This window comes from Myotis daubentonii, chromosome 3 (assembly GCF_963259705.1).
Source record: "Myotis daubentonii chromosome 3, mMyoDau2.1, whole genome shotgun sequence".
NCBI lineage: Eukaryota > Metazoa > Chordata > Mammalia > Chiroptera > Vespertilionidae > Myotis > Myotis daubentonii.
Window position 1 is genome coordinate 169,851,667 of NC_081842.1, and position 25,872 is coordinate 169,877,538.

The following is a 25,872-nucleotide window of genomic DNA, read 5'->3' on the forward strand; positions in this document are numbered from 1 at the left end:
GGCTTACCAATCATTCTGCACAATATAACGGGACTAGCCAGAAAAGAATTGTTGCAACATTACACACAAAGTCCTGAAAGAAAGAAGGGTAGTAGAGTCTCACAAATAGCAAAAGTCAAGCAGCATTTTTAATTGGCAATTTAATAAAGAAATGATAGATCTACACTGAATGCATCTACACTGATTCGTGGAGCATAGCTAACAGTTTTGGCCAGATGGTCAGAATTTGGAGAGAAAAAAGTTTGGCAACTTGTCAACAAAAGGATGTACTGATGAGATATGGGGATGGACATCTCAGGACAGGTACATATTGGGATGGTATTTTTGCTTCATGGGAATAACTAACAAAGGGCATTCAGAGCAGAGGAATACCTCAATAGTTAGGGAGATAATATAACATGGTACCTATACTAATAAAAGCCTTGGGGGTGATCAGGCCAGCAGGGGAGGGCAGTTGGGGGCAATCAGGCTAGCAGGGGAGCAGTTAGGCATCAATCAGGCCGACAGGGGAGTGGTTAGGGGGTGATCAGGGTTGCAAGCAGAAGCCATTAGGGGCAATCAGGCAGGCAGGCAGGAAAGCGGTTAGGAGCCAACGGTCCTGGATTGTGAGAGGGATGTCTGACTGCCAGCTGTCAGACATCCACCAAGGGGTCCCAGATTGGAAAGGGTTCAGACCAGGCTGAGGGACATGCCCCCACCCCCATGCACAAATTGTGTGTACTGGGCCACTAGTAGGGTATAATAAAAAAAGAACTCTCACATTTAATTAATTAACTAATCAATAATTAAAAATAAGAATATGCTAATAAAAATTACAGTTTAAAATATTAACAGTTTCATATTTAAACATGTTACAGACAGCAGTAGTTCTAGTTCCTCTTTTCCCTGGCCTTGACCACAAGAATGTAGTAGCAGATGCCAATGGCTGGCCAGGCCTGTAACATCTTGTTGCCAGATATCATCAATAAAACCCCCAGAGAGAAAAATAATGACAGATGCTGACACATACAAAAGAGAACATTGAAACCACCTGAAAGCTGGAATGTAAAACTGCATGTCACCAGAATTTCATAGTTTGCTTCTTCCCATGATCTCCCTATGCAAGCCTTTGCCTTTCCTGAGATGTTAAGATGGTTGTTAAGGCACAAGCCTGCCATCTTCTCAGGTTGTTGGCACCTAAATAAATCACTTTCCTTTCATCAGCACCTATGTCATGTGTTTGGCTTCATGGAGGCAGGCAAAAGAACCAGAGGGTCACTTGGGGTTTGAATAAGACAAATCTTTACTGTGATCAGTTGACTTCAATCAACCTCTTTCTTCAACCTGCTGTATAGTGGGTTCAATTGTGACCTGAAAAAAATATACTTACATTTCCTAGCCTCTGATCCCTCTAAATGTGACCTTATTTGGAAATAGGATATTTGCAGATATAATTAGTATCTGTAGATAAGATCATCCTGGATTTAGGGTGACCCCTAAATCCAATGACTGGTATTCTTATAAGAGAAAGAAGAGGAAGATCTGAGCTATAGAGACACACTGGGAAGAAGGCCATAAGAAGATAGAGGCAGAGATTAGAGTTTTTGCCAAGGAATACCAAGGGTTGCTTGCAGCTTTCAGAAGTAGGAGAGGCATAGAACAAATGTTGTCTTAAGGCCTCCTGTAGGAATCAATCCTGCCAATAACCTGATTTCAGACCTCTGGCCTCCAGTACTGTGGGAGAAAATTTTTAAGCCACCCAATTTGTGATATTACAGTAGTCCTAGAAAACTAATATATGGTGCTTGCTTTATGGAAAAGTGGACTTGGCATCAGGGTTGAAGGCTTGCACATGTGCAGCCGTCAAGGCTGATATGGCTACTGCCTATGCAGTGTTCCCAGCCTGCCAACAAATGAGAACAATGTTGAGCTGAGAACATACCATTTTGGGTGGAGATCAAGCCAGCTGTAAAGTAGCAGATTGATTACACTGGATGCCTTCCCTCATGGAGAGGATAGTGGTTTCCCTTAATTGGTCAGATACTTTTTAAGTTAAATTTACTGTGGTGGCATTGGTTAATGACATTGTATGGGTTTTAAGTGTACAATTCTACAGTACATCATCTGTATATTGCATTGTGTTCTTACCACCCAAAATCTAGTCTCCTTCCATCACCATATTTGACACCCTTTATCCTCTTTATCCTCCTCCATCCCTCCTTCCCCTGTGGTAACCACCATACTGTTATCTGCAGACCCTTATTCTTGATATGTATCAATACTTGTGATGCTTCCACATGTGAACTCATAGAATGCCTCATTTAGGGTCATAATGTGCCACAAAACATTGCCCTTGACCAAATAACTAACTTTAAAGCAAAATAAATATAATAATATATTAAAACTATGAAATTCATTGCTTCTCCATTATCCTGTTGCAGCTGGCTTTATAAGATGTAGAAATGGCCACACTAATCAGCTAAGGTGCCATATGGGAGGGAGCAAAACCTTGTAAAACTAGGGTGTTGTCCTGCAAGATATGAAGTATGTTTTGAAACATGCTATTGTTTCTTCCATGGCCATAACTGTACTTCAAAAAAAGAATCTAGGAGGGGATAGAAGAATTAAAGCTCACAGAGATTCTGTGAAGAGGAATAGCATATATATTGGACATGGTAAAATTTGATGTCAGCACATTTGCTCCCAGGAAATCCATAGGGATCCTTGTATTTCAAAGAAAACTAATCTATTTTCTTCATAAGAAGGTAATGTAATGAAAAGAAACAGATTCAAAATAAAATTAGCATAATAAAGCAAAAAAAGCAGTCCTATTCTATCCAACAAATGTGAATCCCTGTTAACATAAATTAAGATCTATTCCAATACTAATAGTTGTGTGAAAGTAACGGGATATTCTATTTTGGTTAATAAGTGCTTGGTAAAACATTGCATTAGAAATTATACATGTCGCCAAAACCGGTTTGGCTCAGTGGATAGAGCGTCGGCCTGCGGACTGAGGGGTCCCGGGTTCGATTCCGGTCAAGGGCATGTACCTGGGTTGCGGGCACATCTCCAGTAGGAGATGTGCAGGAGGCGGCTGATCGATGTTTCTCTCTCATCGATGTTTCTAACTCTCTATCTCTCTCCCTTCCTCTCTGTAAAAAATCAATAAAATATATTAAAAAAAAAAAAAAACAGAAAAGAAATTATACATGTCAACTATGGCTTTTCAGTATCCTACCCCTATCCCTGGTACCACTATTCTTTTTTTATAGTTAAATTTTAATTGTTTATAGTTTTCTATTTTCTTCCATTGATATTCGTATTTTTTATAAGTTACCCCACTATTGTAATATTGGAATTTTAAAAATTTTATTTTCTGGTTTTATTTTAAAATTTTTATTGTATACTCTATCCTTATTGTTACAAGTGTAGCTACATCTGTTCTTTAAGACAATGATAGCTCAGATGGAGAATGATGAAGCACACATATTACAAGCTATAAATATCACTTTCAAAAAGTCATTGTGTTACATTGGATATCCATGTGTTTCTAATCACATCTATAAATCTTAGGAATATAATTAGAATACACAAGCCAAAAATAATGATTTCCATAATATGCCTAGAATTGGAACATAATTAAACATTCAAGTTGTACACTTACAGAACCTAAACATTACAGCATTATATTCAAATGACAAAGAACAATGCCATTTTTTAAAATGAAATTTTCAAAATGAATGTATTGCATGCTGCCTTGTACAGTGATACCTCAATTTAAAAATACCCTGGAAAGAAAGTTCTTTTAACGAGAATTATGCAAGTGAAAAAAAAATCATCAATCATGTTAAACAGAGCTGCCCAAGATTCTCCCCTTCACACAAAATCCCTCAGTGCTCTCACCTACATGTCAGAGCCCAGTTGAAGCTAAGTAAAACAATTTTTAAAAAGGCAATATAACATTTTTATTAGAAAATTCTCCTTTGTGATTTTTACACTTTTCTCTCTGCAAGACCTAGGAGACTATTCCCAGAAATTAAAGTGGCTAATAATACCTTGTACCTCATCTATTGAAAATAAGAACGTTTTTGATAAATGGTGACCTCTTCTTGTGTATTGACGGTTCCTATAACTAGATCTCAAACATGATGCATTGTTGCCTAATCTATTGATTGTAACAATGTATCATGATTGAGATCTGGTTAAGGAACCAGTTGGCCAATTTGGAAGATAAGGTTGGCCATTGGAAGATGAGGTTCTTACCTACTAATTATTTGTAATTATTTAAGTAATTACCTTTTAACTTTAGTTTCCTCCAATTTTGTTAAAGTAAAATACTAGCAGATTTCTTGGACCATATGTAGTAACCCTACTCATCAAATGATAGGTGCTTTGTTTATGACTCCCTTCATCACCCTGCACTTAATAAATTGTCAACACTAAGTCTCTGATGATTCTGAAAAAGACATTATTATAGGAGAGCAGTGCACGTGGAGAAGAAGAAAATCATGACTTACCCATCTCTTTATAATCATTATGTTTTGGTATATGGGGGAAGGATGGACAGGTGGGCATGACTGGACATTTGAACAGGAAATATTTTTCTTGCAACCAGATGAATCTGGGGAGGAGCTGTTAAATGGGTGCTCTTCCATGTTCCAATCTCTGCTTAAGCTCCCAATGCTTACTTAAGCTCAATGGTGAGCCAACTTCAGGGGCCTCAGGAAAGAAGAGAAACCTAGTTCTAGGTTGGTCAATTAGTGGGTATTTTGTCCAGATTTGTCAGTAGGGACAAACAGGTTAGCTAACCCTTTGTTTGTGTGACACACATTGGAATTTGGAGGGTGTGTCTGGCTTATTACAGATAAACAGAAGGTCATCTGGGAGCCTTATCTGAGTCACAGGAAGAAGGCTGGTTCGTTGCAGAAAACCATTTCTTGAAATGCAAAGGGTGGGGGGATTTTTAACCAGTGTTGTTTTCAGGAAGCACAGGTCCCAGGTCAAGTCAACAAGGTCGGTCCTTAATAATGCCTAAAAGTGAAATAGTAAGATGTTGGAAAGGAACCAGCCCCTCTTTGAACGGTCACTGCTTTGTGCAGACAAAGCTTGGCTACAAATCCTAGTGAACCTGTGGATCATGCACTCCCATGGCCAAGTGAACTGTCCCAGCTGCAGCACCCCGGACCTGTTCGGGGTAGTTACAAAATTCCACATTCAGGTGAAGTTACCCACAGTTCAGTGATACCTGAGTTAGTCTAGACACTGAATTTAATAGGAAATAAAAGAAAAGTGCACCCCCTTTCCACCTTCTGTCTCTGGAGTGCCTTGCAGTTTCTGCTTCATTGAACTCAAACAATCAAACAGAAAACAGTTTTCATTTTGTCTAGACTTTCTAATATAAAGTTAATAATATTTACCTCTTGGCCTTTTGAACAATTGAGATAATATCTAATGAAAGTAGTTCAGATAAGAGCAGAAGACTTGTGGAGGAAGTATTTATCCCTGTACAGATGACCTAAATCCTTAAATACGTAATCCCATATAAGTGACTTTCTAACACTTATTAATTTCTTCTTTCCACAAATGATTATTTACTGATCACCAGACATGTGCCAGGCCCTGGGTGATGCTAACACAGGAATGAGTGGGATGCTCTTCCCGCTTGCCATGCCTTTATTAGGCTAGTAGTGAGGTCTAATACTTAAAATTCACTTATAATCCAAGGCTACAAGTAGAGCTTAGTAGAGGATCTTACTAAAATACAAGCGAAGATATAACTAACTGTTCCCTGAAAGGTCTCTGGAGTCTCACACAGGAGTGCCATTTGAATGAAATGCTGAAAGATACATGGAAATTAGCCAGGCAGAAAGTGCAGAAGGCCTTTCCAGGAAATAGAAAAAGCAGGAGTAGAGGGAAAAAGGCATATAAAGCTTGCCATATTTGAAGACCCACCATTTATATAGGATGGAGAGAGAGTAGAGGTAGTGAAAAATGGTTAGCTATAAGAACTGTAGAGCAAGGTATTTCTCAGAAGATGATCTCAGCAATATTTCCTAAATTGACTGTTAAAAATTCAGATGTTTAGTCCATAATTGAGACTTACTCTATGATACTATTCGTGGAGGAGGCTCTAAAAATCTACATTTTTAATAAACATCCGAGGTGACTCTGATATGCTTGGAAGTTTGATATTCATTAATGTAGAGGTTGGCCAATTTGGAAGATGAGGTTCTTATCTACTAAACCAGGGGTGGGGAATGTCTGGCCCAGGGGCCATATAAGGCCCAAGAAATCATTTGGCCTGGCCCTGCATTAGGGGCGAGTTAATTAAATGTTTGACCAAATATAGCAGGCTAATTTTTAAGTTGATAATTTTGCATGGCCCACAAATAATGTTATAAATATTCAAATGGCCCTTGGCAGAAAAAAGGTTCCCCACCCCTGTACTAAACTATGGAGATTAAACTTTATATGTATTTGGGAAACAATGAAGGTTTTAAAATTAGAGTTAGACTGATCACATTTTCCATAGAGTAAGATCACTGGCTGCAATGTAGGTAATAAATGGGGAAGAGGGGTGGTGACATAACAACAATAATACAAATGAGTTAAGATGTGATTGCCATAGTCCAAGTAGGAGATACTGGTGCTGAGCGTTTAAACTAGGGTGGGAAATGATTTGAAAGGTATTGAAAAAGTATAGTTGGCCAAATTTTGTGATCAATTATTTGTGAAGGATGAAATGGAGGGAGGAGCCTAGAATGACCGTGAGGTTTCCTGCTTTGTAAACTGGTATTTCATAAAAGTGTGTGTGCATGAACACACACATTTGTGGTAAATGTTTTACCTTATTAATAATTTCAACAACTCTGAATGAGGCAAGGTATGTCTTTATTTTATCTCTCTTTTACTAATCATGAGACAGAGTCTCAGAAATGTAAGTTGTCCTAGATCCCAGATTGCATAACAATTAAGTACCAGTGGCAGGATTCAAATGCAGGCAGACTGAGTCCAGACTGTATACTTTTACTCACTACACTCACCATTTCTCTGGAGAATTAACTAAAACATTGTTGAAGAAAGGAGGATTGCTATAATTCTACTCACATATCTCACTGAAGACTTCACTAAGGAAGTCTATGGCATCCTGACTAGATTATTAAACTAGTAAAGTAGTACAGTAGTTGGTTTTTCTATATAATCTAGTCTTCAGCTTGCTTCTGTATTAATTATCCAGTTCTCTCTGTTATGTGGTTAAAATATGAGAATAAAAAAGTTGGTCTGTCTTTGAATAGTATAGTACCAAACAAATTGCTCTGTTTTGAATCACATTATTGGTCACCACTTCTGTCCCTTTGGATTGGCTTAATTTCTTTCTGTAATAGATGATATTTTATTTAACAAAAAAATATATATCTTCAGAAGCCGTTTCGGGTATGGAAAATGAGATGCTCCTAATCTCCCTGTGCCCATTATAGGATAGAAGGAAACTTTGAAATTTATGTTCTGCATTAAAAAATGATGAGCCAGGCCATTGTGATTCAGTGGTTGAGCATTGACCTATGAACCAGGAGGTCAGGGTTCAATTCTGGTCAAGGGCAAATGCCCAGGATGCAGGCTTGATCCCCAGTGGGAAGGCATGCAGGAGACATCCTTTCCCATCATTGATGTTTCTATCTCTCTCTCCCTTCCTTTCTCAAATCAATTAAAAATATGTATTTTATGAAAAAGAAGCTAAGAAAACAACCCCATTTACCACTGTATCAAAAGATAACCAAGGAGGTAAAAGACCTGTACTTGGAAAACTATCGGATATTGAAGAAAGAAATTGAGGACAATGCAAATAAGTAGAAGCATATACTGTCTTCATGGATTAAAAGAATTAATATTATTAAAATGTTCATATTATCCAAAGTAATCTATCTATTAAAAGAAATTCCTACTCAAATACCAGTGGCACATTTCACAGATTTAGAATAAATATTTCAAAAATGTATATGGAACCCCAAAATACCCTAAATAACCTCAGCAATATTGAGAAAGAACAAAGTTTGAGGCAGTAAAATCTCAGATATCTCTCATATTAATATTTTTGCTGAAAAAATAAATATATGGGACTACATCATACTAAAAGCTTCTGTACAACAAAAGACTACCAGCAAAATTAAAAGTAAACCCACTGTATGTGAGAACATATTCATCAATGATACAACTGAAAAGGGGTTACTTTCCAAAAATATATAAAAAACATATACAACACAACATCAGGAAAATTGTCCAATTAAAAAATGGGCAAAGGTCCTGCATAGACACTTCTTCAAACAGGACATAAAGATGGCCAACAGATATATGAAAAGATGCTCAAAGTCACTAGCCATCAGAGAGATGCAAATTAAAAACACAATGAAATATTGCCTTACGTTTGCCAGAATGACTATCATCAATAAATGAATAAGCAACAAGTGCTGGTCTGAATGTGGAGAAAAGGAAACCTTCGTGCTTTTTTGGTGGGAATGCAGACTGGTGCAGCCACTGTGGAAAACAGTATAAAGTTTTCTCAAAAAATTAAAAATGGAATGGCCTTTTGACTCAGTGATCCCACTTCTTCTATCCTAAGAATCCGGAAACACCAATCAGAAAGAATATATGCACCCCTATGTTCATAGCAGAGTTATTGACAATCGCCAAGACCTGGAAATGCCCAAGTGCCCATCAGTAAATGAGAGGATAAAATAGCTGTGGTACATTTACACAATGGAATACTATGTAGCTGTTAAAAGAAGGAACCCCTACCTTTTGCAACAGCATGGATGAACCTAAAGATTATTATGCTAAGCGAAATAAGCCAGTTAGAGAAAGAGAAATATCCTATGATCTCACTTATATGTGGAGTCTAAGGAACAAAATAAACTGACAAACAAAATAGAACCAGAGCCACGGATACGTGGAACAGACTAACAGCTGTCAGAGGGAAGGTGGGTGAAGGAGACTGCATGAAAGGAGGTAAAAGGATTAGCCAAAGAACATATGATGATGTTGGTGTGGTGATGGCCAGAGGGAAGGAAGGGTGGAGGCTGGGTAGGGGCAGGCAAAGGTGGGGCGCAGAGAAATGGGGACATCTATAATAGTGTCACCAGTAAAAAAAAGTAAAGAAAGAATGAGAAATTGAGAGCTGCAAAAAAAGGAAGAAGGCAGGTAAAGAGAAAAAGAAGGGGCGAATGAATCTACCGGGAAAACTTTCTCTGTGGTAGAGCTGGCCGAAGGGAGCGAAGTGTTGACTATCCAATTTAAGCTTTGCCAGATGATGCTGTAACCCTTACCCTGCCTGACAAAGTGTTCTATACCAATGGTTACTTTAAGCGCGTTGTTGTGAGTAAATAAAGGAAAGGGGCTATGGTCCATATATGAGTCAGAGTATGTCAGAGAGCATATTACTCTCTAAGAGGCAATTATGTTCTCATAAACCTAAATTTAAAATAAAATGTCAAATAGTAAGCCTTGGAAATTTACGTAGACTTGCCTAGAAATATCAACCTCATATCCAACAGGAAACCCAAAGCCTACTTAATAATGTATATTTTAAATTCAGTAACATAATAAAGGGTTGGAGGAAAAGAGGTAGGGAGGAGAGAATAAAAGGGAAGAGAATGAACAATTGGGGTGGGGTTTGGCAACTGAAATTGAGGGAGCAGCACAGAGTAGGAGAGGTTTGAGGAGGTAATACAAGGAGAAACATGGCTCTGTGTCAAGAATTAAATCTTTTTACTTTTTTATTAAAAGAATAAAAATTAGCATGGTAATTAAATTTTATTCTACAGGCAGCCAAACCCTTCTAGGGTTTCTTCTGTTTCACAGTGGCTGGGTATTTAGGGAACACATTTTCCAGATTCTTTTGACTCCAGGGCTCCCAATACAATTTATCCTCTACCACCGAGGGGATCATTTGAGCATGATTTACACGGTGGAAGGGAGGCAGAGCCATGTTATTTTTTTCCTTGGCTGCGGCAGGCAAAGGCATGGGATTCGGCAGATGTGAGATTTTGTGTGGGTTTTGCTGTGATCATCAAGAAGCGCTTCCTGCAGCTTTCTGCCCTGCTCGGCAGAACCTGGTTACCACCTGGTTCTCCACACTTGCCCCTGTGGTGGGGGCCTGAGAGTGAAAGTTTCCCCGGCTGTTTGCACCTCAGCCCTTCCTTTTGTAAGCAATGGATTCCCTGTATTAAGTCCCCTTTTGGTAAAAAAATGCTTAGAGTGGTTTTTGTGTCCTGATTGAAACTCAGATATGGAATTGATGATGATGAACTTTATTGGAGCTCTAGAAGATACTGAAAGTTATGAAGTAACCTCACCCTTTTGATCTCAGACACTCCTGCCTTGTCTATTCTAAAAATAAGGCCTCCCTCCATCCTTTCTCATGTGTCTCTTAAGATGGAGATGACTTCCTCCTTTACTCTTCTCGGTAAAACACAGGCTCCGTCTTTCTCTTTGAGACATTCTTCTTTAACAACATTCTCCCTATAACAATAGCCTGAATAAATCATCTCCTTGATGCTCTGGTGCATTTTGCCTTTCCCAGGGTTATGTTTTTTTAATATCACTGCACAAAAACTACTTATGTCAGGAAGTCATAAGGGCTACATCAGCAATTCTTTCAAGATCAATGGATGGGATTTTTCTTTTATTGTTTTCTATGGTCCTCCTTAGACACACAGCTTAATGAAATCAACTAACACCCATATGTCATTGTGGGTACAAATGACATCATAATTAAGAATTTACTGCAATTTACTCTAGGAAAAAATGCTTACTCTGATCGTCAATAAAACATGCCAATCATGCTTCAATCACTTTTTGGCTATCAGGAAGCAGATTGTTAAAATAAAAGCTATTCCAAGACTGAGTGGGTAGGTCATATTATTTTTTTAAAGACTTCTATTGCCCAGCCAGGTTGAGCATTGACTTATGAACCAGGAGATCAAGGTTCAATTCCGGTCAAGGGCACATGCCCGGGTTGTGGGCTCAATCCCCAGTAGGGGGCATGCAGAAGGCATGATTCTCTCTCACCATTGATGTTTCTATTTCTCTCTCCCTCTCCCTTCCTCTCTGAAATCAATAAAAAAATATTAAAACACACACACACACACACACACACACAAAAATCTTCTATTGCACCCAGATGGGATGGCTCAGTGATTAAGTGTTGGCCTATGAACCAGGAGGTCCCAGTTCAATTCCCCATCAGGGCACATGCCTGAGTTGTGGGCTCCAGTAGGGAGCATGCATGAGGCAGCTGATCGATGATTCTCTCTCATCATTGATGTTTCTATCTCTCTCTCCCTCTCCCTTTCTCTCTCAAATCAATAAAAATATATATTTTAAGAAAACTTCTATTGTTGCATTTATGTCCTAGAGCAGGTCACTTAAGTCTAAAGTTTAGATTCTCTATAAAAAACAAAATTTGTTGCCAATTTTGTGATATACATGACAGAGCTACCACCCTTATTTAGAACAATATAACAATTTATTTGTATATTAGTATAAATTTCCTCTCTGAGCATGCTTACCCAATAAAAATCCAGACTTTCACATAGAAAACTTTTGCTTTGTAATCATAGCCTACAACCCAAACTTTTTCATTAGTTGCATTCATCATCTTGTCTTTCTAAGTAATTCCCAAGAAACAACAAATGTCCATAGGAATTTGAGAATGTAGTGTAACATTCATGGCAGTTTACACTTAATATAAGGTTAAATCCTTTCTTCTTTTCCCAAGAAGTTTATTCTGTTAAATCCCTATGTTTTCACTATATAAGCCAATCTCCATATCCAGTTCATAATAACAATTTTCCCCATCAACGAGTCTATCTTCCTTTCACATGTATGTAAATTATGACTGATGTCCTAAGCAATGGGTGATAAGAACTATCATACAAAAAATAGTGCAAAATAAAAAACTGTAGAGATTCTGTGTTATAAAGCATATCCAGGCTTGCTAGATTGAAAATAGAGGTGCTATCAGCTAGGGTAGCTTGCTTTATGTGGAAACAAAAAAATTTACAATTCTCAATGGTTTAAGTATCTATGGTTTTATTTATCAACTGTAGATCATCAGGGAGCTCTCTTCATCATAATGTCTCAGGGACCCAGAGGAGAGAGAGCCGCACCATCTCAAATGCGTAAGTTACCATTCCAGAGTCAAAGTCTCACCAGGCAATTAAATGTTCTGGATCTGAACTGGCCAGTGTTTCTTTTACTCACACTTATTGGTCAAGAGGAGCCACATGGCCTCACCCAATCTCAAATTGTGCTGGAAGATAAATGCAAGAAAACCAGAAATATTTGGTACACACACCATTAATGACAAACACAGAAACTGAGGGAGGTGATCAATTCTATATGAATTTTATGAACAGTATTATTAGGGTTCCACAATTGGGGTCATACACATGTGTGGTATTTAGGTGATACCTATATAAAGCAATTTAGAGAACTTGGCATATTTTATTTGGGAGATGATAAGCCTCCACAGGTTATCTTTAATAGGATTGCTTTTATTGCTATTGTATCCTGTGTTCTCCTATTGTAAGATCATTCATGTATTTACTGAATATCCAAAGAACATGAAAGTGAATCATCATATATTGCAGACTCAAGGAACTTACATTGTACTAAAAGAGATAAGACAAATGCATACTTATTACAGAAGGTTTAAAATAATAAATGTGAGAGTTTGAAGGAGAAAAAGATTACTTTGGGTTGGGCAGAAAAATGACAGTAGAAGAGATCATTTTTGTTGTTGTTGTTGTTGGATCAGAAGGAATAAGTAGCATTTGAATACTTGTAGAAGGTGAAAGTGAGCATTGTATATGGTATGAACATTGGCGATAGAACATCATAGACAGGTGAGAAATAGAGTAGATCAGCAAAAAAATTGTGAACTGAAGAAGAGAAAATATTGAAAGTGTAGTAAAAATATAGCAATAAAACAGATAAAATTAATTACAAACATCAGTGAAGAATTTTATCTGATACTATATCAAATGGCATGAAGTTTAATTACCTGGGGAATCTCTGGTAGGCCAAAAGATGAAATAAGACCTTTATTTTCTGATTTGACATTAAGGAAATTAGAAAATTTAGCTGTGAATAAATTTTGAAACAGCATCTTCAGGAAAACAGTTCAAAGTGATCTAAACAAAGGTTAATTCTAGAACATTTAATACTTGGAGCTGCCAAAGCTAGACACAATTGATGACTCGGTGGGACTGGGAGTGCAGAGAAAGGAGTACTATAAATTTACTTGTCCATTTGCTTACACATTCGTTATTTTAGGAAAGCACTTAAGAAACTCTATGGGTGTACTAGGCACTGATTTAGACTGATGGTATCTATGAACAAAGAAGACTTGAGTCGAGCAGGGAAGACTTTACTTAAATAAAGATAGTAAAATAGGATAACTGTTATGAGAGGGGCACGTTATAAAAACATGTAGCTTGGATACTTAACCTAATCTGAGAGTCAGAGGAGGCCTTTCCAGAGAGAAATAAACATATTTTACTTCTCTTTTAATGTTGTTTACATCCAAATTTAATAACTATAATCTTGCCCCTATTGTCTATAGTGAGGGAAGGCAGGAGGGCTATAGGTGGGCTAGGATCCCAGAAAACAAGTTTTATTTTACTAAGTGTCTGGGTTCTTGATTACACACAATAGAAACCAAGTCTGGTTGATTAAAGCATACAATGAATTTATTGGAAAGTATTCAGGTAACTCACAAAATCAGTAGGTAGGCCAAAGTGCAGAGACAAGGAAGTTTTGTAGCCAAAGCCACAGCCAAATTTATGCTGTAGAACTAGTTTTATGACAACACCACTGGCCCTGCTCACAAACACATCTCAGTAGCATCCCCATCAAGCTGCCAGTACTGGACCCTGCAGACTGCCTCTGACACAGCTGGTGCTGGAGCTGCTGCTGCTGCCACCACTTCTACTTATTCAAATATAGACTCCTCACTGTTCCGGATTCTCCGTGTCACTATTGCCAACTTAAAGAACAGATATGCCTGACTGACTGTGCAGACAGTCCCAAAGGTGACTCCCACAATCCCTGCATCCTGGTAATGCCTGTGTAATGCCCTCTCCTTGAGCTTGGGCAGGACTGAGACTGGCTTACAAGTAATAGAGTAGACACAAGTGACAGAATATATGTGCTTACATGTACTTGATTATGTCATATAAGATTGTAAAACCCATTTTCCAAAGAGAGATCTTTCCTTTGAGGAAATAGGCAGACGTGTTGAAAAGCCCATCTGGCGAGGAAGTGAGGGTAGCCTTCAGCTGACAGTCAGCAAGGAAGTGAAGCCCTCCGTCCAACAATCCACAAAACACTGAACACTGCCAAGAACCACATAATCACGGGAGCAGACCCTACCTCAGCCGAGCCTCAGAGGAGACTGCAGCCCTGGCCAACTACTTGAGGTGCTGGACCCAGTTGGACATTGTCCAGGCTACTGAACCAGAGGAACTGTGCAATGACAAATGTGTGTTGTTTGAAGCCGCTGAGTATGTACTATTATGCAGCAACAAATAACAAATGCAGTGACTAAGCATAGACCTTAGGCCTGCACACTAGCAATAAGAGGCTTTAGAGAAGTGAGCATCTGGACTTGTTAGCTTCTCAAACATAGGAACGAGTCTCCCAGGCTGGGAACCTGCCGGTATTTGCTTCCTAAGCCTGATGCAACAAATTAGTACCACAAACATTGAGACTTAGAACAATAGCAAATTATTCTCTAACAAACAGTTTTGAGGGCCAGAAGTCCCAAATCAAGGTGTTGCCAGCACCAAACTTTCTCCAAAGGCTCCAGGGGAGCATTCTTTGCACTTCCAGCTTCAGGTGGCTTCTGGCATTTCTTGGCTTATAGCAGCATAATACCTAATCTCTGTCTCTTTCTTCATATCACCTTCTTTTCTGTGTCTCTGTGTGTTCTTTTCTATGACTTATAAGACCACTCTGATTGGATTTATGGTCCACCTGATCTAGTATAACATCATTTCAATCCTTACCTTTATACCAAACTTCTATAAACATAATTGTACTTTCTGACCATAAAAAGTACTCCAAAAGCATTGCCATGTGATTAATTTACTCTATTTTTATTTATCTGGCAAAAGTTGACCTGGCCAGGCCATTTTCATCAGCATGATTTGGACTACTTGTTTCTAAACCAATAAAAACACATTTGGGGAGAGTATGGGGGAATTTCATCTTTATAGGCAAAAATGTTTTATAGTCTAATACCAACCATGATTTATGTATTTTTAAATTAAAGTTCTGAGCATTTTTATGTCTTATGCTTATATGTAAAGAAGGAATTCACATCAAGTCCACTGAATAAAGAAGGGAGTGAAACTATACCCAATATACATTCACAGCATTGACATGAAGACCCTGAAAACATGCTCTAAATGAAATAAGGGAATGGAAAATTTTTCCTTGAATAGGACATTGTTTGAAGTCCAAGGATATTCCCATTTGTTCCTTATTCAGTTTCAAGGGCAAAAGAGTTTTTCCAGAGCTTTTTAAAATCAAGAAATTATTTGACTTGTGAATTATGGTCAGTGAGGTCATGGTTATTGTTTTAAAGGTTTACTCTAGATTCTAATAGTGAACCCCAATAAAGAACTCTCCTTAAATCTGCTTCTGAATTTCTATATACTCGGCAGGATTGAGTTCTGGGGACAAGGGGATGAAAAAATAATTTTGGATTTGATTAACTATAAGACATAATTGCCCATTTTTGTAATTCAAAACAGTCAGTTTCACAAGTTCTACAAAAATGTTTTATAAGAATCTTGATATGAATACAATAGTCATAGGTTGATCTTTATATAAGAAGACTAGAGTCCTGGTGCATGAGTTCGTGTACCAGTGATGTCCCTCGGCCTGGCCTGCAGGATTGAGCTGAAAGTGGCTCTCCAACATCCCCCGAGGGTTCCCAGATTGCCAGAGGGCACAGGCCAGGCCAAGGGACCCCACTGGTGCATGATGGAGACCAGGGAGGGACATGGGAGGTTGGCCAGCCATGGAGGGGCCGTGGGAGGGCTTCAGGGCATGTCCAGCCTGTCTGGATCAGTCCCAATTGGCCAGACCCCAGCAGCAAGCTAACCTATTGGTCGGAGCATCTGCTCCCTGGTGGTCAGTGCACATCATAGCAAGCAGTTGAGCAGCCTTAGCATGCCATTAGCATATTATGCTTTGATTGGTTGAACGGATGACTGGATGACCGGACACTTAGCATATTAGGCTTTTATTATATAGGATGTTGAAGATGGACAAGAACAATTCCCAAACTGCCAGCTACCTTGCTACCTCTTTTTATCGATGGTGTTTTCTGCATCCCCTCTTTATCTAAAGATGGGTATCATCTCCTGCTTATATAACAAATTCTTGAAGGTAATACTGATTTGAGGTGATTAAATCTTAACACCCCTCCCTCAAATAATGACTGATTATCTGCTTTTTAAGTATTAAATTAAGAAATACTTTGTAGCGTCAGTCAGCATCATGCTACAATTTAATGGTATTTTTTTTAATATATTTTATTGATTTTTTACAGAGAGGAAGGGAGAGAGAGATAGAGAGTTAGAAACATCGATGGGAGAGAAACATCGATCAGCCGCCTCCTGCACACCTCCTACTGGGGATGTGCCCGCAACCGAGGTACATGCCCTTGACCGGAATCGAACCCGGGACCTTTCAGTCCGCAGGCCGACGCTCTATCCACTGAGCCAAACCGGTTTCGGCAATTTAATGGTATTAAATAGAATCATACTATAGCAGGGACCCTTGACAAACCCAATTTTATAATTCTTGTACAATGTTAAAAGTTGTTAGTATAACCTACTATTTATATAGTAAACTCTTTTTTAAATATATTTTTTATTGATTTTTTACAGAGAGGAAGGGAGAGGGATAGTTAGAAACATTGATGAGAGAGAAACATCAATCAGCTGCCTCCTGCACACCCTCTACTGGGGATGTGCCCGCAACCAAGGTACATGCCCTTGAGCAGAATCGAACCTGGGACCCTTCAGTCTGCAGGCCAACACTATCCACTGAGCCAAACCGGTTAGGGCTATATAGTAAACTCTTAAGTACTATACAATGAAAAAGGAATATAATCTTGGATCACAGAAGTCAAGTTTTCATTGGCAATCTTCTAAACTTTGTAGAATCACATAAGCATCAAATTTGAATATACTTGTCATCTATTAATCACCAAAGTTTATTTAGTATAAAATTCAAGTTCAAGGAGATAAACCAAACCCAAGATGCTGTCTCTATCATTCAGACATAATACTAATCTCCAAAGCTATATTTGAGTTGGTATCAAATGAGAACTTTATCTTCTAATGGCAACAAAACATCACTCACAGGATTCTTCAAAGACACATCCAGTCATTCAACCCAATAGAAACTTAATACCATTCAAATGAGCTTGTTTAAAGTAGAAATGTGTTATTCATACATTAATTTAAAAATATTTATTCATATGCTGCTATAGACCAGGCCCTGTGATAGGTGATTTTATCCTATATCAGGTGTTTTAGTGCTCTTAAGCATCATATTTATTCAGAGTAGGTGATTTTTCCCTTCATTTTATAAAGAAGGTGAGAATCAGAGAGGTTATATGGAATTGAGAAAATAAATTATTTGATTATTTTACTTTAAGCAATTATACTTTATAGATTTATGTTAAGTCAAGGTTTACATGAAATAAGCCAGTCAGAGAAAGACGGGTATCACATGATCTCACTTGTATGTAGAATCTAATGAGCAAAGGTGGGGGTGGGAGAGTGGAGGTGGGAAGATATTTTATATGCATATAAAACCAAAGAACTTATATGCATATATGCATAACCCATGGGCACAGACAATAGTGTGATGAAGGCCTTGGGGGGGGGGGGCATAGCATTGGGTAGAGGCGGTCAATGTGGCGGGGGTGGGGGGGACATCTGTAATACCTCCAACAATAAAGATACATTTAGAAAGAGATTTACATAAAGCTAATAAACATTGCATACTAATTAGGAACTGTTTTGGTAGCAAGTAAAATAAAAGTGAATTTGGGATATACTTTTGGCATATAATAAGTTATCTGAAGATATCTATAGATTTCTGTTAAATATTGGTTTAAAAGCTCAAATATATAAAGACCAATATTTCTGAAATTCTCTTGATCTTCCCCTACACCACACCAATGCTACAGCTACAAGCAAAGTCATATATATTTCAAGAGAAGAAAAAAGGAAGGAAGTGGTATCGATGGTACTGATTCAATCCCTTTAACCAAGAGAGCAAGAACTTTCCCAGCTGTCATCATTTCAGCAGACTTCCAGTAATACACCAAGATCTGTATGACATGACCCCTCTCTATTTGCCAGAGATTCTAAGAAAGTAAATATTTATTTGTTCAGCTTCTGTGATAGAAATAGCAAGGGGAAAGATAGTAGAAAATTGATGTTGGATTTCCCATACAGTGTAACCAGAAATCAACACAATACCTATCTAAAACTATTACCTGTAATTTCATGGTAGGAAATACACACACACTTACATGCAAAAACACAACAGCAAACAGAAAGCCAGCCTGGGAAAGAGCTTGCCAGGTTATATGTACACATGTTCATTTATATGTGTGTCTGTATGCACGTGGGAGAGGGGAACGAAATATAAAGGTCAACATCTAGAACTTAGATAAAAGATACAGACAGGAAACACACCAAGGAAGAGTAATAAGAGTTAGTTTTTATATATGACAGTTTATTTATATTCTAGGAAAAGTTGCAGAAAACATGCTCCACATAAAATCATTCCCTCAGTGGCTTCTTATTGTCTAACAATTTTGGTAGATTCTCTTAACTTGATCTTTAAGGTCCTCCAATACTGGGATCCAGATCCATTTTTAGTTTTCCTTTTGCTTTTAATAACTCCACATTCCAGCCACATAGGTCTAAGCTACTTCTTGGATATGTCCCACATTTTTCTAACTTACTTATGTTATCTTCCATCTTAATGGCATTTCTTTATACTTTCTTGTTTTCACTCATGATGTGTGTCTGCTATTCAAGTTTTGGGCACCTTTTAAGTTAGATGACAACTTCTCCAGAAAAACTTGATTTCTCCAACTGAATGTGAACATTCAGACAACTGAACATTTTAATAGTAAAACATAATTATTCCTTATATAATGTTTGCAATGCATTTTTTCATTTAATTTACTATATGTTCTCTTTTTAAAGACAGTTTTTCTCAGCCTTTTGCTATCTTCAGTACAATGTCTAATACTTTGATTGGAAAAAAAAGAACTGAGTGAAAGAAATGTGTCGATTTATAGAAAAACAGAATGACTCTATTAGCATTTAGGTGCATCTTATCACACCATAAGAAATCATTAGTGAAGGCAAATAGTATTCACAGTTGATGGATAATCTAATATAAAAACACTGAAATGAAATAATAGATTATGAGAATGAGAACTGGTACAAGGGTCTATTAGAGTAGTAAACGTCCATTTGTAAACATCAATTTGCAAGAACAGCATTTCATCTCCCTTCCCTTCCAAATACTCTACATTTTATGTAAACTTAAAACGACCATGAATACTATAGCATATTAACTGACAGACAAAGGCAACAGTGATTTTATTTTGATAGTGTTTGTGTAATTACACAAAGGGTTTTTGTAAGGTTTCAAGGGGGATTTGATTTAGGAGATAAAAACCCTGCAGCTTAATTAATTATGAAAGGCCAATTTCATGTAAGGTTAATTATCATGGGCATAGACTCCATAGTTCCCCTGTTATATGTTGGTCTTTTGACCAAAGGTTACTATCCTTTAGACCAAAACTGAGGTGGTATTGGTTACATATTAAATATGCTACTCTGTTGCAAAGTAGTGTCGACATCTGCACGGTGCTCACTACATCAGTCAATTACTGTAATACTCTTGATATTGATCCAGGATATGTGACCCTTCTTCTACAACAGCAGCTTAAATTGGATCTCATCCTACTAAACTAACTCATTCTTTGATCTGTGCTGATTGTTTGGCATTAAGCCTATCAATAGCATTTAAGAGTTTATTATGTGCTACTGAAGCTCATACAATATTGAGCATGATATGAATACATGATTATTCTGCTGTGCTACCAAAGCCAATAGGATGGCATTGTGGCAGAGGGGTGACTGCTTAATGACATAACTTAGTAGGCATCATAGTATCCATATTTCTTTCCAGTGTGTGGGGGGCACTAATGTTATAAACAAAAAAATTAAAAATTTGGTCTTCTGCAGAAAAGTAAAGTTACCTTCTGTTGCAGTTTGTGTAGAAGACAGAGGCAACTGGAGGAGACATACATGTATATAAAACAGTGGCAAAAGGCACAGCAGGATGTATGCAAAGCATTTTAAAGAAAAGCAAATATCAGGGCTAGTATTTAAAGTATTTACCAAAAACGCTTCCTCAGATTTTCTTGTTCCCTTCCCATGTCACCCTCTGGAGGAACAATATAGCACTAAAGCATACAAAAAAAACCCAAACACACACACAAAAAACATTTAGGATTTAAAAAAATCTAGTCTTTAGTTTTTCAAAAGCCTAGACTTTAAAGAACTCAGCTATCACATGCCACAGATAACTTTGAAAGACAAGTTGAAGAAATAGGCTACCCATTTTCTCTCTCTCTCCGTACTAGATGAAAGTTCTTTGGAAAGAAATGAGAGGACTACAGAGAAAGCAAACGACTTAGTCTATGGCAGTGGTCGGCAAACGCATTAGTCAACAGAGCCAAATATCAACAGTACAACGACTGAAATTTCTTTTGAGAGCCAACTTTTTAAAACTTAAACTATATAGGTAGGTACATTGTTATTAACTTAATTAGGGTACTCTTAAGCTGGCCTTTGCTAAAAACATCCTCAATCTTAGGGGTCGACCTCAGGGAACGTACCCCCAATTCTTCTAACACCACTTCTTCAAAATAGACTCGCCCAGGCCAAAAACCGACTTCTGTGCATGGGCCACAAAGTTTCAATCGCACTGTACGTGCACACCCGCATGTGGTATTTTGTGGAAGAGCCACACACAAGGGGCCAAAGAGCCGCATGTGGCTCACGAGCCACGGTTTGCCGACCACTGGTCTATGGTGTTTCCCCAAAAAGTGGACTTATGCTTTTCCCCTGCCCCACCACATACAGAGCTCTTGGGGAAGGTTATGGGAGAATAATCTAGATATACTTGGAGATCTATGAACAGAGAGGATTTTTAACCTTGTCTCTGTAGGCATAGGGCCTATATTAACCACACAACAAGCCCACTGCTAGAGCAAAAGCCAAAACAAGAACAAGCCAACACTTTTCAGATGACAAAAGAGACCCATAGCCTAATGGGTTCAGAATTAGTTAAATATATCCATTGTAGCAGTATGGCCATGGCGTAGGGATTAGTGCCCTGAACTTGGAATAAGGAGGTGAGCAGCAGCCTGGGTGAATCTAGGATGACAGGTCAGATGGAAAGAGTATATGTCAATGGGTACTAGAGTAGATAAAGGATAATGTGCTTAACAGGGTAAAACTCTTCCTACAGAATGTGGATATAACCCCTAAGAAAGGATGGTGAGACTTCAAGGTAGCTGAAAATAAATTTCTAATATCTGAAGGAATGTGGATTTGTAATAAAGTTCATTAACACAAAACATAATATTTCCATTCTGGAATCCTTGGATGTATCTTGTTTGACATAGAATTTATAATATCCAGGCCTTTTAATTATAAATGGATGTATATAATTTCCCCTAAACCTTTATCAAATACACATCTGGAAAAAAGTAGAGTTCATAGGTCACTGAAGAATGGCATTAACATGCTATCCTCCATTAACTCTATTCAAATATTATTCTATTGAAAAATAAAACTATTTTGATAGTTATCCTAAATCCCCCATGTGGAAGCCCGATATTAAAAAACAAACAAACAAACAAAAAACACAAAAAACAAAACACTCAGTGTGCAGCAGAGAATGGGAGAAAAAAAACAATGTTTACTTAATATATTTTTCCCACTTAGAACACAAAATGTGTGTGAGTGAAGGGGAAGTGAAATTTCAAAATGAAAAAGAAACAGAATAGACAACTATCTACAGTTTAAATGCCCCAAATAAGAGGATCCTAGAATGAACAAAATATCTTACACAGCACATGGCACACCTATTTGAACGAAGAATGTATAAACATAGGACTGGCGGTGGTTGAAGGGGTTAGCTGGAATATGTATATCCAGTTAAAAGAGATTTTCTTTTTATTCTGAACCATAAAATACAGTTTTGATATAGAGAGAAACAATTTTTAACTGGTCTCATATTTAATGTTTAACTAAGCTATCTTTGGATAAGCCTTAGAAAAACAACTCTGAAACCTACTAAATAAAGGAGAATGGCATCTTCACATTTGTTGTTACCCTGTGTGCAAGTGCACAATTTCAATATTGTTCACAAGCTGGAAAACTGTGAAAAATGTGTTTCGCTATGAAAGTTTGGTATCAGAGTTTGCTGACAGCTTATGTATTCTAGGGCAAGCAAGTGCACCTTTGCTATGGACTTAGTTTGTATAATTCCTATGTTGAAGTCCCAATCCCTACCTAATATGGCATTTGGAGAGGAGTCCTTTGGGTGGTAATTTGGGATAGATGAAGCCCCTAGGATAGGGCCCTCATACTGGAATTAGTTACTTTAGAAAAAGACATCAGATCTCTCTCTCTCTCTCTCTCTCTCTCTCTCTCCCCCCCCCCCCCCCCCCCCGGCTCCAAGCCACAAAGAGGTTATGTGAGCTCACAGTGAGATGGCTGCTATCTATTAGCCAGGAAGAGCTCTCACTAGAACCTGACCATGGACTTTCATCCCCCAGAACTCTAAGAAAATAAATTTCTGTTGTTTAAGCCACACAAATTATGGTATTTTATTATGGCAGCACCAGTTAACTATTATAGCCTCTTAAGTAATGAGAGTTCCAGGAGGCCGAGGGAGAAAGGGAGGGATTTTTCAGCCATAAATTTCTTTGTTGTGCATGCATACACATCTTCTACATATGGGGCTTCTGCACAATCACCTCTTATATTTCCTCATAAAGGCCTCCTTCCCTTTTCTCCTCATTTCATGACTTTTGGCCTCTGATCACCACGGACAATTGCAAGCAATAGTTTTTTTGTTTTTTTTTCACTTTTAGTATTGCTGTCTGTCACCCTAAGACCTAAGGTTCACTCTAACTTAAATCATGCAGCCATTGCCCATGGTCATTTCACTGAAGAAGCACGTGGGGCTTTTGAGTGTTTAGGAAGTGAGGTGAGAGGATGTAGAAGAAAAGTGAAAATTAATATTGTCAATTTATTATATGAGATGATGGAGGGAAATTGAGGAAAGACACAATGCTTTTTACGGATAAATTAATAGGGAATACATAAACAAAAGACCTGCATTTGTAACATAACCCAAGTTACTAATAAGAGCTACAACCTGAGTACCAGGAGTTGGGTTGACTTGCCCACTTTTTAGGGGTATGACCTTGGTGTAATCTTATACAGGTCATATAAACTCTCTGGGCCTCAGTTTCCTCATTGGTAAAATTACAAGTTTGAACAAGATGAATCCCAGGGTTGTTTTCAGATCTTTTAGTTATAGGATGCTTTTATTATTGCTTTGAATTCTCTCAGGCAAAGCTTCTATTACAAAAATAATATAGGTCACCTTTTTTCTTTTCTTTTCTTTTCTTTTTTTTGGTACCAGCTGAGTTGGCCTTCTTTACATCAGAAACCCTGCAAGACAGAATCCTCTACTTGAGTTCAAAGGGAGTTTAGGTCATGTACCCATTTAACTCAATGCAGTCTACACAAATAATGCAATCTTGATGTCCAATACAAATTAATAGGCTGTCAATTGGTTCTCATAGGAATGTTCACAAATCATTTAGGAGAAATATATTTATTTTGTTGATCAAGTCAAGGTCTTAGATATGCCTTCCAAATAGTGATATGTATTTAATGCCCATCTATTTGTACAAGTCCATTAGTGAACACTAAATATATAGTTCACTAAATAAATATGTAACACTTCATTTCCATTGGGTTAAATGTCCTTCATTTCTTCAGTCATCCCTCATATGACATGGTTTCTAGATCCCTTAGGCCTATGTAAAAATTGCTATAAAAATGCTCTGTTTTTGAAACCAATTTCTAATTAATTGGATGGTATATGGTTGAATGCTTCTGCAAAAATTCTAGAAACACTACAGTCAATAGAAAGCCTAGGAGATTCTTTCATGGTGTCGGTCCAGGGCACGCTGTCATCAGCTACAGTGTAGGACACCATCATCTGCTCACGAAACCATGGCAAAGTTTGGGGAATTATAAAACAAGCAGCTCCGGAGTTTATCAAACAAAGAAAATAAGTGGACTCATTATAGTTGAATATATGATACACTAAAACTCTGGAGAAATGACATCCTTTGCAGTTAAAATAAGGATAATTAGGGGGGAAAAAGGTTTTTCCAATTTGTACTTTAAAAAGCTGTCAGAGATGCAGTGCTGATGAGACACAATGCCTTAAATTTTCAAGGCAGAAATAAATACAAACATGAGCCTATTACATGCCCTTTCTTGACAGAAAGGGGAGAAGGCTTGTGATTTCTGAAATATCAAAGACTTCCTCACAAATATTCCCAACAAAAGGCAGATTCCAAAATGATTCACGAAGGACCTTTCCATTCTTCTCCTCAGGAGCGTTACAACGGCAGCAGCACTCCTGACAAGAAGCTACATCTCTTTGAGTGTATTAAACCCATTTTATAGTGATTTTTTTTTTTTCATTTTATGAAGCATGCCTCATTTCACACACACATTTCTAAAAAAAAAAAAAAGCCCTGCATTACAGCAACACAGGCTTTTCCTTTAGGCATTTCTTGAACTCAGTCATTTTAAAAATTCATAAGTGCTTTGTGATTCTCCACTGCCTGTGGGATACCCCACTTCTCATCCTAACCTTCAGGTGCATACACTCTTCAGTCCATCCTATGCTTTCTCTTTCCACATCCCAAGGTGACTTGGGGCCTTATCCCATTTCAACATCAGTTCAACGTCCAAACTGCCATCCCATCATCTGATGAGGCCCAGATCAGGATTTTAAAGAGATTCCCAGGTGATTCTAATGTGCAGCCAAGGCTGAGAACCCCTGCTCTAAAGCATCTAAAGAAGGTGCCAATGAATAACCCATTAAATGAGCTTATGAGCAAAATGGCTCTCCATCTCTGTCCTTTTGAAAGTAATGAAACAAATGATCTGCCCCAGTATTCCCAACATGCAATCATAGTGCAGGCACAGGATAATAGTTGAAGGTGCCGCTGTTAAATTTTTTTAAGGTGAAAAATGGAAGATAAAACAGTCACAGGTCTCATGTAACTTTGAAAGCCATCTGGGCTTAGTCCAGTCAGAGTTTTGATTCGGCTGCAAGGCCTAGGAACAATCCTCCAAGGCTCAGACCTGCTTTCCGGGTCCTTCTACCCTCTGGGCTCTTGGTTCTGCAGCTGAGTATTTTTATCAGCCTGCCAATAAAGTCTGGGAGTTCAGGAGCCTCTTTCAATTTCACATTCTTTCTGTTTCATGTAATCCAAGCTTAAAGTGTTTCTGCTGACATCATTTCCTCCGGAATCTTGGGGATCCCGTGTCGATTTCACAGAGATTTACTCCATCAGTCAAAAGCTACTAGTACATATTATTTCATATCACAGTGGGACATTTTATCGCATACATTACCTCACAGAGCCTTCTAGATAGGTATGATTAT